Genomic DNA, 17,762 nt, shown 5'->3' on the forward strand with positions numbered 1-17,762 from the left:
ACCACCTTGAGGCCTGACCTGGTGCTCTGGTCCCCTTCCTTAAAGAAGGTTTACATAGTAGAACTTACTGTACCCTGGGAGGACTTCATGCAGGAGCCATACGAGCGGAAACACCTGCGGTATTTTAAGCTGGCCGCTGAAGCTCGACATCGTGGCTGGAATGCTGAAGTCCGTCCATTGGAAGTGGGGTGCAGAGGCTTTGTGGGAACATCTACTACAAAACTTCTGAGGGACTTGGGAGTCAGGGGCCAGAACCAGCGTACAGCCGTCAAAGCCATGTCAGAGGCAGCCGAAAGAAGCAGCCAGTGGCTTTGGCAGAAGAGGAACGACCCCAGTTGGGCCCCCAAGTAGTGTGACAGGAGGTATGCAGTCAGCCTAGGCCTGACTCAGGGAACCGGACGCCCCTGCCATGCATAGCCCCCTGAGGTGTTTGCCACTTTACAACAAGGTGACTCTCATGGCTAATTGGGATTGGGACGCAAGCTCAGGTCTGATCATCCTGTAGCTGGCCGCCTCTGGAGAGGGTGTATAGTGTGAAAGGCTGAAACACCCCATGACCCAGTGGAACACTACTGATGATGCGTACCCGTAAATTCATTCCCCCTTCAGGTCTACTGTCCATCAATTGCACGTGCTCGCACAAGAATATTAACATCTTATTCTGTGTTTTCTGGAATCTGCCAGGTGAGGTTTGTTTTGCCTGGCAGCACTTGTTCACCTTTGCATTATTTACAAAACAGATTCCTCAGAGACTGGCGGAGGTAATGGTAAATCAAAGAACTCAGTGAATAGAACCGTCTTTAAATTATACTTGACACTAATTATACGACTGCACAGCTGAAAATAAGGAACATACATTATGAGAAATGCATATTAACTCTCGCAAGACTTATGGGTGAGTGCAGGTTGTGACACAAGTAATTTACATGTAAAATTTTCCATAAAGCATTGGCATGAATGACATGAATAACCTCTGGCTGCAGCTGTGTCAAGTTTTGAACAGAACAGCACTTCAGGTAGATTATACTGTATTTCTCTGAACATTTAGACAGACGGCGTTGCAATTACAGATATTTGTCAGGCTCGAGTCATGAAGCAAATGTGGCCATTAATTTAATACGGCTCACTGGAGCGCTCCTGCGACAATTATAAATCCTGAATAGCAAATGAATTGGCAGGAAATAAACGGAAATGCTCTATCAAACTGAGTCAGCTTTACACTGCAAGGTTCTTCTAACCTGTGGTCAAGACTGACTGCCACAAATCAATAACACAACGGTTTCTTGCAGCAGAATTCCTTTGAGTTTCACATGCATTTCTTTTGCTTTCATATGAAAATATGTCTGCACTCATAATCCGAGGAAAAATCCAAGCATGAGGGTGTAAAAAGGTTTGCGAGCGAGGAAGATGAATTTGAGAGCAGAACAAATTCACATAAGAGGAGCTGATTTTTGAGCGTCAATACAGTTTTGTGCATAAGCAGGATAGATATGAAAGTGACTGAAAACCTTTGTTCATTTACCATTTAACAGCAAAAAACAAAAAACAACAAAAGAACAAAAAAAACATTGTAGTTATCTTGATCACGAAGGGGCAAGTAAACGCTTTTGGGCAAAAATAATGGCAACGAAATGATAAAGAAATAACCAGCTGGGTTAGTCAAAGAAATGTATTTGCTGGTTAAAAACATGGCACTAACAGTATGTGCTCATTTCATCTCATTATCTCTAGCCGCTTTATCCTTCTACAGGGTTGCAGGCAAGCTGGAGCCTATCCCAGCTGACTACGGGCGAAAGGCGGGGTACACCCTGGACAAGTCGCCAGGTCATCACAGGGCTGACACATAGACACAGACAACCATTCACACCTACGGTCAATTTAGAGTCACCAGTTAACCTAACCTGCATGTCTTTGGACTGTGGGGGAAACCGGAGCACCCGTAGGAAACCCACGCGGACACGGGGAGAACATGCAAACTCCGCACAGAAAGGCCCTCGCCGGCCATGGGGCTCGAACCCAGGACCTTCTTGCTGTGAGGCGACAGCGCTAACCACTACACCACCGTGCCGCCCGTATGTGCTCATTATTATCATAATGAGATTATCATAAGATATGGCTGAAAAAGAGTATGCAGTAAATACATGCATAACCTGACAAACCCAAAGAAACAAACAGGAAATCTCTGATATTGTGCTCCAAACATTTTCATGGAATGAAATTATTTATTTATTTATTAAAACATTCTGTGTCCATCCATTATCTGTAGCCACTTATCCTGTCCTACAGGGTCGCAGGCAAGCTGGAGCCTATCCCAGCTGACTATGGGCGAGAGGCGGGGTACACCCTGGACAAGTCACCAGGTCGTCGCAGGGCTGACACATAGAGACAAACAACCATTCACACTCAGTCAATTTAGAGCCACCAATTAGCCTAACCTGCATGTCTTTGGACTGTGGGGGAAACCGGATCACCCGGAGAAAACCAGGGCAGACACGGGGAGAAAGTGCAAACTCCACACAGAAAGGCCCTCATCAGCCGCTGAGCTTGAACCCAGGACCTTCGTGCTGTGAAGTGACAGTGCTAACCACTACACCACCGTGCCACCCATTCTGGGTCAATTATTGTAATCATTTTCATCTTGGCAAAACAACTCTCTCTCTCTGGATAAACAGTACGTTTATGTTTGTCACTAATCCTTTGGTATCATCATATTCCAGAATGGACGGTTTCCTGTCTTTTACAGCTGTAGTTCTGAATAGCTTTAAAGGAAGAGCTGACATTCAGACAGTGTACGATTATAATCAGATAAGCAGTCTACGCTGGAGTACATGAGGATTAAGTATGTGAGCATGCACTGTTAAGCAAAACTGAAATGCCAGAATGCTTTGAAGATTCACCTGTGAAATGTTACAAAAATGTCTTTTCAATTTATATTCCTGTCATTTTAGAAGACGAAGAAGAAGCAGCCTTTATTTGTCACAGGCACACTCAGAGTACAGTGAAATTCCTTCTCTGCATTTAATCCATCTGAAGCAGTGAACACATGCGTGAGCAATGAGCGCACACACATACCCAGAGCAGTGGGCAGCTATGCTACAGCACCCAGGGAGCACTTGCGGGTTAGGTGCCTTGCTCAAGGGCACTTCAGTCAAAGGCCGCCCCATGCTAGCCTAACCTGCATGTCTTTGGACTGTGGGGGAAACCAGAGCACCCAGAGGAAACCCACATAGACACGGGGAGAACATGCAAACTGGGCTCAAACCCAGAATCTTCTTGCTGTGAGGCGACAGTGCTAACCACTACACCACCGTGCCGCCCAATCATCAAATAACATAAGTTGGAGAGGGGAGTGCCAGAGAGGAAAAGACAGAGTCAGTCAGCTGGACATAGACACAGTGGACACTTTTGAATGAATATAATTACTGGATGAACTCTTATCTCCTGCTATATCCAATTTATCACTAATCCAAAGTTTTCCATCAACGGATAAGGACTGATCACTGACTAGGTATTTTTTGGATGATGGTCTATTCTCAGTGGTATTGTTACAGGTGATTTTTGAAATTAGGTGAATATGGATTCACCTCGGTGAATTAGGATTTAGGGTTAGGGTTACAGTTAGGCTTGGGTGATCTAATGTAATGTTTAATTTCTTTGTTGCAACTGACTCCACTGTGGAGTAGTGGTGGACTTCAAAGCAGAAGGTGTTGCGTTCGATTCCCAGCAAGGACATTAAAAAGTGGGGGAAAAAAACAAAAACAAATTAAATTAGACAGAACGCAGGTATACAGTATAAGTTTAATTCTGCGTAGAAAGGTACAGTGGTGCTTGAAAGTTTGTGAACCCTTTAGAATCTTCTAGATTTCTGCATAAATATGACCTAAAACATCATCAGATTTTCACACAAGTCCTAAAAGTAGATAAAGTAGAGCTTTGAAATTTAGGTAAGTCACGTTTGTGTATCTTGTGGGCAGTTACTATGATGTTTCTGTTGTGTGTTGTGGAAGTTGTTATTGCGAGTGGCATCACCATAAATTTCAGGAGTACGAGTATGATGAGAAGTTTCAGTCACATTCAATTCCAAGACTTTGACAAAGAACTGACATGTAATTAATGTGTACAGACACAGACAGGCCTTTCTTTTTTACGCCCTATTATTTTTGAATTGACAAGCATGGGTTGTGATGCTGAGTGCCTGCAGTGGCTCCACATGACAGATGAGACTAAATTTTAACAAAATAGGCCTAATATCTTTTATTGTTTTTGTGTCTTACAGTTCACTGAACCCCTCTTATTTCTAGCTGCACATGCCAGATCAGACCTTATAGAACACTGTGCTATCCCCATTTTGTACCCAAGGAAATGATTTAATGCAGAAAAGTACACTGAAATTTTGGAGCAACATATTCTACCTTCAAGACAACATCTTTTTCAGGGATATTTCAGCAAGACAATGCAAACCCACATTCTGCACACATTACAAAGGCATGACTGTGGAAGAAGAGGGTGTCTGTCCCCTCTGTCCTCTATAAAGAATGTGTGGCAAATTTTGAAACGAAAAATATGACAATGATGAGCCTGGACTGTTGTGCACCTTAAGACTTGTTTGCAGGAAGAATGGGACAAAATAACACCTGAAACATTTCATCACTTGGTATCTTCACCAAGTGATGGCAAAATGCAAAAGAATGGCAACATTATAAATTGTAAATGCTTTACTCTTCCATCTTTTTCTCAAATGTGTTGCAAGAATCAAAATTGAAATACAGTGGTGCTTGAAAGTTTGTGAACCCTTTAGAATTTTCTATATTTCTGCATAAATATGACCTAAAACATCATCAGATTTTCACACAAGTCCTAAAAATAGATAAAGAGAACCCAGTTAAACAAATGAGACAAAAATATTATACTTGGTAATTTATTTATTCAGGAAAATGATCCAATATTACATATCTGTGAGTGGCAAAAGTATGTGAACCTCTATGATTAGCAGTTAATTTGAAGTTGAAATTAGAGTCAGGTGTTTTCAGTTGATGGGATGACAATCAGGTGTGAGTGGGCACCCTGTTTTATTTAAAGAACAGGAATCTATCAAAGTCTGATCTTCACAACACATCTTTGTGGAAGTGTATCATGGCACGAACAAAGGTGATTTCTGAGGACCTGAGAAAAAACGTTGTTGATGCTCATCAGGCTGGAAAAGGTTACAAAACCATCTCTAAAGAGTTTGGACTCCACCAATCCACAGTCAGACAGATTGTGTACAAATGGAGGAAATTCAAGACCATTGTTATCTTCCCCAAGAGTGGTCGACCAACAAAGGTCACTCCAAGAGCAAGGCGTGTAATAGTCGGCGAGGTCACAAAGGACCACAGGGTAACTTCTAAGCAACTGAAGGCCTCTCTCACATTGGCTAATGTTAATGTTCATGAGTTCACCATCAGAAGAACACTGAACAACAATGGTGTGCATGGCAGGGTTGCAAGGAGAAAGCCACTGCTGCTCATCTGCAGTTTGCTAAAGATCACGTGGACAAGCCAGAAGGCTATTGGAAAAATGTTTTGTGGACAGATGAGACCAAAATAGGACTTTTTTGTTTAAATGAGAAGCGTTATGTTTGGAGAAAGGAAAACTCTGCATTCCAGCATAAGAACCTAATCCCATCTGTGAAACATGGTGGTGGTAGTATCATGGTTTGGGCCTGTTTTACTGCATCTGGGCCAGGACGGCTTGCCATCATTGATGGAACAATGAATTCTGAATTATACTGGCGAATTCTAAAGGAAAATGTCAGGACATCTGTCCATGAGCTGAATCTCAAGAGAAGGTGGGTCATGCAGCAAGACAATGACCCTAAGCACACAAGTCGTTCTACCAAAGAATGGTTAAAGAAGAATAAAGTTAATGTTTTGGAATGGCCAAGTCAAAGTCCTGACCTTAATCCAATCGAAATGTCGTGGAAGGACCTGAAGCGAGCAGTTCATGTGAAGAAACCCACCAACATCCCAGAGTTGAAGCTGTTCTGTATGGAGGAACAGGCTAAAACTCCTCCAAGCCAGTGTGCAGGACTGATCAACAGTTACCGGAAATGTTTAGTTGCAGTTATTGCTGCACAAGGGGGTCACACCAGATACTGAAAGCAAAGGTTCACATACTTTTGCCACTCACAGATATGTAATATTGGATCATTGTCCTAAATAAATAAATGACCAAGTATAATATTTTTGCCTCATTTGTTTAACTGGGTTCTCTTTATCTACTTTTAGGACTTGTGTGAAAATCTGATGATGTTTTAGGTCATATTTATGCAGAAATCTAGAAAATTCTAAAGGGTTCACAAATTTTCAAGCACCACTGCAAGTGTTTATACTGGAATAAAAAATCTCAATAAAATTCATGAGGTAAAACATTGAATAATGTGCTGTTCTATTGTTTTGAGTGTAATACAGGTCAAGGATTATTTATAAAGCATTGTTTTCAAGTTTAATTTCAATTTCAACATACTGTCCCAACTTTTTCTGATTTGGGGTTGGAGGTACATAACTGATATTAGTACATAACGAGTATTCACATACAGCCTCAGTCAACTGCAAAGTAACACTCAGTGTACCCTTGCCTGGCATACTAAGCCTTATTATCAGTGTATGGTATTCTAGTTTCTGGTGTTTTTTTTTCTTTCTTTCTGATTTTGGCTTTTGTCTACATTGTGCTCTTTGCTTGTTACCTGATTCTCTGCCTGTCTTTTCACCCTGAACTTCTCACATTACAGGCCACCTTTATTTATTTATTTATTTATTTTTTAAATAAGCATCTTTCCCTGCAACTGCATCAATTTTTATGCCATTTTCAAATTTTGGCAAAAGACAATATTATCACTGATTATTTAGATTCAATATAACTACATGTTTGTGCATGTTTTATAAAACAGTAATCAAAGAGTGTAAATCCCTTGTGACTTGCCCTGGGTGTTAATGTGCAGAGGTCTCAGAACATGGCGCAACAAACTCCCCTGCAAATATTAGATAGGCTTGCAGCAGTGTTTCATACGAGTGTACATGTGTTTAACATGCATATCTGTGAGTCAAATGCATGCATGAAGAAGAAATGAGGGTGTGCATAAACATATGCCCATAACCATCTGTGTGTGCCAGGATGCTGTGCAGGTAAAAGATAAACATGGACAACATAAAGGCTAATTAAAAACAAATTAACCTGAACTCATTTATCACTTAGAGTCCCATTTAGTATTAATATTAACTAGCGTCTCGTCTGCTTCAGCTGAGAATCATTTTCTGACTCTTCAGGTCTGTTGGCTAACAGTTCAGGCTGGAGCATTGGAAACTGATGCAAAGCATCATTCACGCTTGAGAGAGCTGGACACGAGTCATTCTGGTTCAGTGCCATGGTTTCATGAGAAATGACACGGTCCTGCTGGTAATTAGAGAAAAAGTAAGCAGAGGAACCTCAACTGGAAAAAGTGTATTTTTCAGGCTGCTGGGCAAACGTTCATGTGCCAATAACTAACATTCTCATTTCTCATTATCATCATTTGTCTTCATTATTAAAATCAATTCAGAGATGCTGGAGATTCGACTGCAAATTCACTCTTATAACAGCATCTCAAATTTGCCTTTTATTTTCCAGCAGAATTATTGGGAATTATCACTGGCTAATTAATTTCAAAACACCACAAATCATAAACAGCTCTGGGGTTTTTTTTAGCTGTATGTAATCTGTACTAGGGCTGAACAATTCCTAATTAAAGAAGAATCACATTTTGGTGGTGTTGTTTTTTTTCACTTAGAATTGAGATCACACTTCTCTATCACAATTATTTAACACATCAAAAAATGATGCATAGATTTTGTATAATCTTTACTTTGCACCAGCTGGATTACTGGAGCAGACCATGGGAGCTGAAATTTCCTACTGGGTTTTCATGAATGATAGGGTGTCTGCATCTTGAATGACTGAATTACCAAATCACTGGTGCATTTATGCTCTAATACCCTTTATCCCATATCCTATTAACTGCTATTTAGTATAAAACTTTAAGCATATGAGGAAAACATGAACACATATATCTTCACCACTGGAAAGAAGATACTGTTAATATTTGACTATAATATTCATATTGCAATAATTTATGTCACAATACATTTTTGAGGTATTGAAATGCCTTTTCATAACATTTTTCATTGTTTTCATTTGAAATACAAATTACAAACTTGTGTCCAAATCTTCTCCCCATGTCCCTGTGGGATTTCTCTGGCTTCTCCAATTTCCTCCTGACCAAAAACATGCCGCGAGCATGCACCCCTAGGTGTGAATAAGTATGTGAATGTGTGTATATACAGTGGGGCAAAAAAAGTATTTAGTCAGCCACCAATTGTGCAAGTTCTCCCACTTAAAAAGATGATAGAGGCCTGTAATTTTCATCATAGGTACACTTCAACTATGAGAGACAGAATGGGGGGGAAAGAATCCAGGAAATCACATTGTAGGATTTTTAATGAATTAATTGGTAAATTCCTCGGTAAAATAAGTATTTGGTCACCTACAAACAAGCAAGATTTCTGGCTCTCACAGACCTGTAACTTCTTCTTTAAGAGGCTCCTCTGTCCTCCACTCGTTACCTGTATTAATGGCACCTGTTTGAACTCGTTATCAGTATAAAAGACACCTGTCCACAACCTCAAACAGTCACACTCCAAACTCCACTATGGCCAAGACCAAAGAGCTGTCAAAGGACACCAGAAACAACATTGTAGACCTGCACCAGGCTGGGAAGACTGAATCTGCAATAGGTAAGCAGCTTGGTGTGAAGAAATCAACTGTGAGAGCAATTATTAGAAAATGGAAGACATACAAGACCACTGATAATCTCCCTCGATCTGGGGCTCCATGCAAGATCTCACCCCATGGGGTCAAAATGATCACAAGAACGGTGAGCAAAAATCCCAGAACCACACGGGGGGAACTAGTGAATGACCTGCAGAGAGCTGGGACCAAAGTAACAAAGGCTACCATCAGAAACACACTACGCCGCCAGGGACTCAAATCCTGCAGTGCCAGACATGACCCCCTGCTTAAGCCAGTACATGTCCAGGCCCGTCTGAAGTTTGCTAGAGAGCATTTGGATGATCCAGAAGAGGATTGGGAGAATGTCATATGGTCAGATGAAACCAAAACAGAACTTTTTGGTAAAAACTCAACTTGTCGTGTTTGGAGGAGAAAGAATGCTGAGTTGCATCCAAAGAACACCATACCTACTGTGAAGCATGGGGGTGGAAACATCATGCTTTGGGGCTGTTTTTCTGCAAAGGGACCAGGATGACTGATCCGTGTAAAGGAAAGAATGAATGGGGCCATGTATCGTGAGATTTGGAGTGAAAACCACCTTCCATCAGCAAGGGCATTGAAGATGAAATGTGGCTGGGTCTTTCAGCATGACAATGATCCCAAACACACCGCCCGGGCAACGAAGGAGTGGCTTTGTAAGAAGCATTTCAAGGTCCTGGAGTGGCCTAGCCAATCTCCAGATCTCAACCCCATAGAAAATCTTTGGAGGGAGTTGAAAGTCCGTGTTGCCCAGCAACAGCCCCAAAACATCACTGCTCTAGAGGAGATCTGCATGGAGGAATGGGCCAAAATACCAGCAACAGTGTGTGAAAACCTTGTGTAGACTTACAGAAAACGTTTGACCTCTGTCATTGCCAACAAAGGGTATATAACAAAGTATTGAGATGAACTTTTGTTATTGACCAAATACTTATTTTCCACCATAATTTGCAAATAAATTCTTTAAAAATCAGACAATGTGATTTTCTGCATTTTTTTCTCATTTTGTCTCTCATAGTTGAGGTATACCTATGATGAAAATTACAGGCCTCTCTCATCTTTTTAAGTGGAAGAACTTGCACAATTGGTGACTGACTAAATACTTTTTTGCCCCAGTTAATACATGAAATCAAGTTGTACATGAGCTAGTAGCTGACGAGGCACATAGCACTGATTCAGCTATAAGCCATGTATGATGAAATTGAGTGGAATAACTGTTTTATTCTATCCACATTAAATGGATTTTGAGATACAGAGCATTTTTATTCTTCATCTCATCTCATTATCTCTAGCCGCTTTATCCTGTTCTACAGGGTCGCAGGCAAGCTGGAGCCTATCCCAGCTGACTACAGGCGAAAGGCGGGTACACCCTGGACAAGTCGCCAGGTCATCACAGGGCTGACACATAGACACAGACAACCATTCACACTCACATTCACACCTATGGTCAATTTAGAGTCACCAGTTAACCTAACCTGCATGTCTTTGGACTGTGGGGGAAACCGGAGCACCCGGAGGAAACCCACGCGGACACGGGGAGAACATGCAAACTCCACACAGAAAGGCCCTCGCCGGCCACAGGGCTCGAACCCGGACCTTCTTGCTGTGAGGCGACAGCGCTAACCACTACACCACCGTGCCGCCCATTTTTATTCTTATTTTTTGCAAATCTGTTAAATAAAAACTTTATACAAAACATCCAACAAAATCATTTGCGCTTAGAATGTAAACAAACCAGTGAAATGACAGGAGCAATTTGTGAAAAATTCTCTAATAATAATTCTTGAAAAAAATACATGTTCTTACCATCAAATACTTTTTTCCATATTTTGTTACTTTTTTGGGTTTTGTTTTCGAGTAGTTTTTATTTCGTCCTCGGTTGGTTCAACAACACGCTCCACCATATTGTTTTTCTTTACTCATGGTATATGAGCCTAGTAGTAGAGTAGCCAATCAGAGCGTGCGATTGCTCATATCCAGTAAATGTATATAAAAAAACATTTTAGAGTTCCAAATATTCGTTTTCCAGCATGAAATTTAAATTTACAGCATTTCTTTACGTGTCAAAGACCTATATATAAGTCTTTGACGCATGTTACGAAATGTGTGTATAAAGTGTGTGTGTGTGGGTGCGTGTGGGTGTGTGCGCGCATGTGTGTGGGTGGGTGTTGCCCTGTGATGAACTACCACCACATCCAGGGTGTATGCATTTGCTGTAGGCTAATTGCTGACCCGGATAAAGCAATTACTGAAGATGATTTTTTAAAAAAAAGATAAGCAGCAAAATAAATAAGAAATAAGGATAAGAGTGTGTGGCAGAGGGGGCGTGGTCAAGCATCGGTCTGTGAATGGAGGGCGGAGTCAGGGAAGGTAAGTGGCAGAATCACTGCACCTGATGTGAGTTAACCTGTGTTTGTGTGTCTTCCCCGGTGACCACACCCTATAAAAGGAGAGAGAGAGCAGAGAAAGGGAGCTCTCTCCCGACCCAAATGCATGTGTGTGCGAGAGTGAATAAGCTGAAAAGCCACCTATAAAACAGAAAATAAAAAGTTTCTGAGAACTCAGTTCTGGCCTGCCGTGCTTCTGTGCTCCACCCACTTGCTCTGGTTTTACAAACTGATAATGTGTAGATTTATCAGGGTTATAAATCAATGGCAAATGTATTCAGAAAAGAATAGACAAGGATGATAAATCATCAACAAATGAGACAGTTTCACTGGTAGATGTATATGCTCAAGCCAGCATGTTTCACAGTTAAGGTAGTTTGCTCTGGATTATGAGCCGTTCCTTCTTTCTCCATGCTCAGGTATTTCATTTGTTCCAAAACTCTACAAGCAGTTTAAGCACTTCTTCATTCATTATCTATACCGCTTATCCATTGGAGATTATGGGTGATCTGGAGCCAATCCCAGTTGACTTTGGGAGAGAGGCAGGATACACCCCAGACAGGTCATTAATCTATCACAAGGCTTACACAGAGAGAAAGACAACTGTGGGGACTGTGGGAGGAAACCAGAGCACCCAGAGGGAACCCACACAGGCACAAGGAAAACATGCAAGCTCCTCACTGAAAGGCCCCGGGTCAACTGGCAAGTTTGAACCTAGAAGCTGCTTGCTGTGAGGCGACAGTGATAACCATTGCACCACCATGCTGCCCTCATTTTATACAAAATAAAATTTGTCTCATGAGGTAAATGCCATGTCTCACTGGTGCATTTTTCTCTTCATGGTAGTCTATGTGCCTACATACTCGATCAATCCAACAGTACTTTTAAATGAGTCTGTGAAGGTTCTCAGGTCATCCAGGCCATAGTAAACCATGGTTGGTAAAGAAGGCAACTGGACTTGCTTGAAATTCTTGAAGACATTTCACGTCTCATCCGAAAGGCTTCTTCAGTTCTGTCTGACTAGTGGGGAGTTACATGTATTTATCCAAAGACATGCAGTTAGGTTAACATGGGGCGGCCTTGGGCTGAGGTGCCCTTGAGCAAGGTACCTGACCCCTGACTGCTCCCCGGGCGCTCTGGTGTGGCTGCCCACTGCTCTGAGTGTGTGCGTGTGTTCACTGCTTCAGATGGGTTAAATGTAGAGGATGAATTTCACTGTGCTTGAAGTGTGCATGTGACGAATAAAGGTTTCTTCTTCTTATCCTCTAGTGGGCCAAAAGCAATCCTAAAGAGAGTCATTGAGGTCACATGGGTCATTGAGTCATCCTGTAGGTGTTAAGGCCTCTGCATGCTCTTGCGACAAGGCTTTCGCAGATAGCTTTTCGCAGACAGTTGTAATTTATTGTTGAGCGGGGGAATAGGTGTGCGCGATGTTATTCACCGGCACAACGCAAGGGGGTGCGAAGTCGCTAGGAGTAGTTGGTGGGTGTGGTTAGTGGAGTGTTTATCCTCCGGTTACTTATAATGACTAGAACTTTTTTTTTTATAATGACTAGAACTGGAGTCGTATAGATGTACGTACTTCCTCACTTCCTCAATCAACCGCTCTTCATGCTGCTCCATCTTCGCTCGTGTTTTTAAAAATGCCGGTCATGAAAACAAAACAAACCGGGAAAGTAGGGAAGCGGAAGTGCGTGTACAGCGGGTAGAGTGGACCAATCAGAGCCCTCTTGTCTGCGGCGCTGTCTGCGAGGCTTCTGCGGTGGTCACAATTTTTGGGAGGTGCGCGGAGAGCGTCTGCGAAGGTGGGGGGGCTACGCAGACACTGTCTGCGACACCGTCTGCGAGGACTGGGTTGTCAGCATAAATTGGCCTTTAGGGTCACTGGAGGCTGGGTGTGAATGGTGTTAGCAGCCTAGAGGGTCATTAGGGTGATCTGTGGGTCGTTGGCTCTCTGTCATCACGTGAGTCATTGAAATCAGCTGAGTCTTGGTGTGGATGTGTATTCAGTTTTCTGGGATGTGTCCCAAGGACTGCATTGTAGGTGGCTGATAAGTGACTGATACTTTTAAATGACTGCAGTATTCTTTAGTCATCAGTGGGTTTCCACACCAGGTCTGTTGGTGTACTAAACAAAAGCAGCATCATATCATTCAAAGATTGTGCACAAGGATAAATGTAACTTCCTGTAATGGCCAGTTGTTAGTGAGACACTGAGGCTGGCTTTTGTGCTTCATGTCTAAATAAAATACAGTAATGGCACTACCATGTTCCAGATGAAAATCTGTATGTGACTATTTAAGTGAGCCTGATGGGACACTCTGACTGGCCTGCAAAGCCAACAGACCTGGAATCCTTACCTGACAAAAAGGCGTATTGATAAGCGTTAAAAGTAATAATAGGAAAGAAATGAGGCATGCTATTCATTTTTCAATTACTTATGGTTCCTTAATTTTTGGATAATACACAAACACTCATTTATACATTTCACCAATGGAACGGTGTCGATTTATTTGCTACAAATTCATCAAGAAATAAAAATCTGTCACATACTTCACTGTATATGGTAGGAAGGATACTTAGGGGAAATCTAAATCGAGTTTGTTGACATATATCACAAAAACTAGTATTACATCCATATCATCACACATTGGCTAATTGTTGTGTTCTGACTTCTATCACACTGCCTTTATGTTGCGGTATTAATTCTACTGCTTGCCAAAAACATACGACTTGAAATCTGAAAACAGTCATGCTTTATAGGCTCAACGGTCCGCTGGGATTTATGATAAGGAATCTCAGCCTGAGACATCACCTCCAGAGACACAGCACGAAGTATGGAGCTCCTTCCTCTCTGTGAGCTCTGCTATGAATGAGTAGGTGTGTGCAAACTTTTGACTGGTACTGTATATATCCCTGTTCAGTACACATATACCCAAGGCAAAGAGAGAATCCAAATTTATCACAGATATTTGTATTCCATACCAGCCCGTTGGCAGTGTGATCACAACAACACGATAGAGTATGTTAGTGTATCATGCTGTACTACACTGAAAATTATAATACACTATAAACAGTACTCTCCCTGCAGGCTTATCCTTAACTCGGCAGGCATGAAGGAGTGAATACTGGACAAACTAACACACAAAGAAACATGATAAGCGAGGGTGACTAAGAGCAGAGAATGAAAAAGAAGGGAAAAGAGGCATTAACAGAGGACAAGGTGGTGAAGTGGGGTGAATCTGATGGCCACTGTCTCTCTCCCTCCCTCCTTAGGGAGCCTCAAGGTGCTGTGCCACTAATGTACTGGTGCCACTAATGGCCACACATTTCCCTATGGGGTCACGGGATGCACAAATAAACTCCACTCACAGCAGTTTGTATAGATAGGGCTTCAGAGACTGATATTCTACAGAAACTATGTTCATTAAATCCTACAGAGCTATATTGTGTGTATAGAGCTTTCATATATTATGTATGTCCACTATGTTTAGCGCTCAGACATTTGTGTTTGTAATCCCAAGCATATTTGGACTTCATATAGTGGTCTATTTAAAAAGTAAGCATTAGGCAAATGCAGGTGTGTGATTTTGTCCTGCATAAATTGTTCACTGTGAAAGGATTCGCTTCAAAAATATTCTTCCATTATCTTCCATTTGAAGAAGGATATTTTTTAACAGTGTGTGAAGGTGTGTTAAAAGATTGCTAGAAAAATATTAAAAAAAACCCTCAAATTGCAGTTCACTTTGCAATAATAAAATACAAGCCCAAAACAAAATATTGTCATGTATTAAATAGTTATATTATGTTTAAAGGTCATGTTACTGTGCAATTATCATCAGTAGGTCTACATCTTGAGTTACGTTACCAGTACATTCATGGAGGCAAAATGTAGTGGTTTATATTCTGGAGAAAACAAACCCTAAAATTTTGCCTCTTTTTTTTCCAATGGAATAAAGTCAACAATGCCAAATCTTTTATGTTAAAAGTTGTGTTAAACAAGCTTATTCCGGATTATTGAACGTAATAATGATAAGAAAGTCAGAAATTATTATTATCTCACTTCTGGTTTCTTGATTTCTCCAAGCTACAACATACAGTATATATCATATATCTGCAAATTCACTGTTCCTACCATAAGATTTTTCTTTTCTTTTTTTTTTAACCAAGTGGTGTAAATTCCTTCAAACTGTGATGAAAAACATGAAGCAAGAATCACACACTGAATTTGAATTATGGCTGAAATACTGTATTTCTTTACGAATTACATGTATGAGCTTCCCTGATACAGTTATTAGGGTTGCAATCAACCACTTGGATTTGATTATGGATTAAGCTATGAGGCCAGCTGCTAGAGAGCTCGTTTCACACACATCACTTACTTGGGGGAAAAAAATAAAACAGAGCGAACATCACTTTAAGAAGGGGATAAGGATGTGTACCCTCCATCCATTATCTGTAGCCGCTTATCCTGTCCTACAGGGTCGCAGGCAAGCTGGAACCTAACCCAGCTGACTACGGGCAAGAGGCGGGGTACACCCTGGACAAGTCGCCAGGTCATCACAGGGCTGACACATAGACACAGACAACCATTCACACTTATATTCAGATGTGTACCATTGGATCTATTATAAATTCCATTGTATAAACATAAAACATGAACATAATGATCGCACTGAAAAAAGAAAATGTTATCAAATGCATGTTAATGAAATCCATCATTTATAAAGCTCATCCTTATAGGGGCCTTTCACATAACATTATCGTAACTGTGGATTTGTTTATGTGGCCATGTTGCCAGGCAAGCTTTGTGTTTGCCAGTGACTGGCACAAGTGGACGCGAGTGATTGTTCGCCCAATTCAGTAAACATCTACAGATAAACTTTAATAAGTTACATCTTAAAGAACAATGCCAGAGGCCTGTAGTGCTTTTGGATGTAATAAGGGACATGGAGATAAGCCTGGTTTAACTTTTCACTACTTCCCAGCAAACCCAGAATAGAAAGACGAGCTGCAGTTAAATGGAAAGACTGGATGCCAACAAAGCATTTTATATCAGGTTTGTGTGAAAGCTCTGTGTAACATTAAAATGTATATCTGGACGTGGGCTTTGGACGCAATATATTTTATTAGACCTAAAGCTTGGCTAGACTGGGAGCATATTTATGTACTGATCATCTAGACTAGGCTAAACACCATAAAATATGCTAGATCTAGGCCCTGGCTTGTTTATTACTGTTAGAAGTCCACATTTGAGCTTACCTTTGTCATAATAAAGTATTTTTCTTTATCGGGAATTTCCCATAACATTCCGGCATGAAACTTGCCTCAAAATATCAGTAGGCATCTGTACTTGTGTCTGCCTTGAGCATCACCAGTATATTTAAAAGCCCCAAATACTAAATGGTTCAGGATGCTATAGTGTCCCAAATCTGGGAGTTGGTTTGCCAAACACTTTTCAAGTGGAATAAAAAAATATGTGGGCAAATTAAGAAGTCATCTTTATTTTGATGTGAAGTCAAGCACAGCGAAATTCCTCCTTTGCATTTAAACCATCTGAAGCAGTGAACACACACATGCACACAGAGAGAGAGAAAGTGCAGTGGGAAGAATAATATGATATGGATCTGTGATGCCTGCATGTTTCAGCTTTTGGATATAACTAGGGATGTCCTGATCCGATCACGTGATCGGAAATCGGGCCCGATCACATGGTTTCAGACTCGATTGGAATCGGGCATTGCCTCCCGATCAGGGATCGGATATATATCTATATAATATATTCTCATTTTTAACACATCAATAGCTATGCGTTGGCACAGAGTGAGACCAGACCTCTTGTCTCAACACAGCAACATCAACGCGTGCGGCATGACATCACTTTGTAGCGGAGACGCTATTGGTTATTGGCTGCCTGTTGCCGGCAAAGTTGAACACGGAAGCAGTTCGAAGCGGAAAGCAAAGCATGAGATCATTTTTTTTTCGTTGGATGACAAAAGAAACGGGCTCAAACCTGAAAGGGTAGAAATGCTTGTTTTCATCAAGAAAAACGTTCATTTCCTTAATTGAAATTACTGTATACCACTGTGAGATGTGTTCTTAAAAGCAAATTACCGGCACTGTGGCACTTTATTTTTTTTATTTGTTTACATTCCTGCCAGATATTTTAAGGTTATTTTTTTTAATTTGTTATTTATTGTTCAAACTGCCTCACGTAAGTGCTCTGTTTGCTAACGGAGTTGTTGGATGTTTAAATAAGGTGTTAAATAAAAAATGAGGAACATCCTGGATCCGTTTCTTTCCTCGTCTTTATTTTTTATGGATTATAAGAAGTATCGGATCGGGACTCGGTATCGGCAGATACTCAAAATCAAATGATCGGTATCGGATCGGAGGGCAAAAAAACCTGATCGGGACATCCCTAGATATAACGCAATCTGCTGGTATAATCTAAATTTTTAATCGTTTCAGAGAGATTGTACTGACTGCAGTTGTCTCAAATTTTCATTATTAACTGTCGCGGCTGTTTCTTTG

At 41.1% G+C, this 17,762-nt stretch overlaps 1 protein-coding gene across 2 annotated transcripts in view; it reads right to left on the minus strand.

The window, feature by feature from the left end:
- The window catches only part of slc12a5a (solute carrier family 12 member 5a), a 443,979-nt gene that overhangs the window by 353,636 nt on the left and 72,581 nt on the right, over nucleotides 1-17,762 (minus strand). The window lies entirely within an intron of this gene.

This window comes from Neoarius graeffei, chromosome 4, assembly GCF_027579695.1.
Source record: "Neoarius graeffei isolate fNeoGra1 chromosome 4, fNeoGra1.pri, whole genome shotgun sequence".
Lineage (NCBI taxonomy): Eukaryota > Metazoa > Chordata > Actinopteri > Siluriformes > Ariidae > Neoarius > Neoarius graeffei.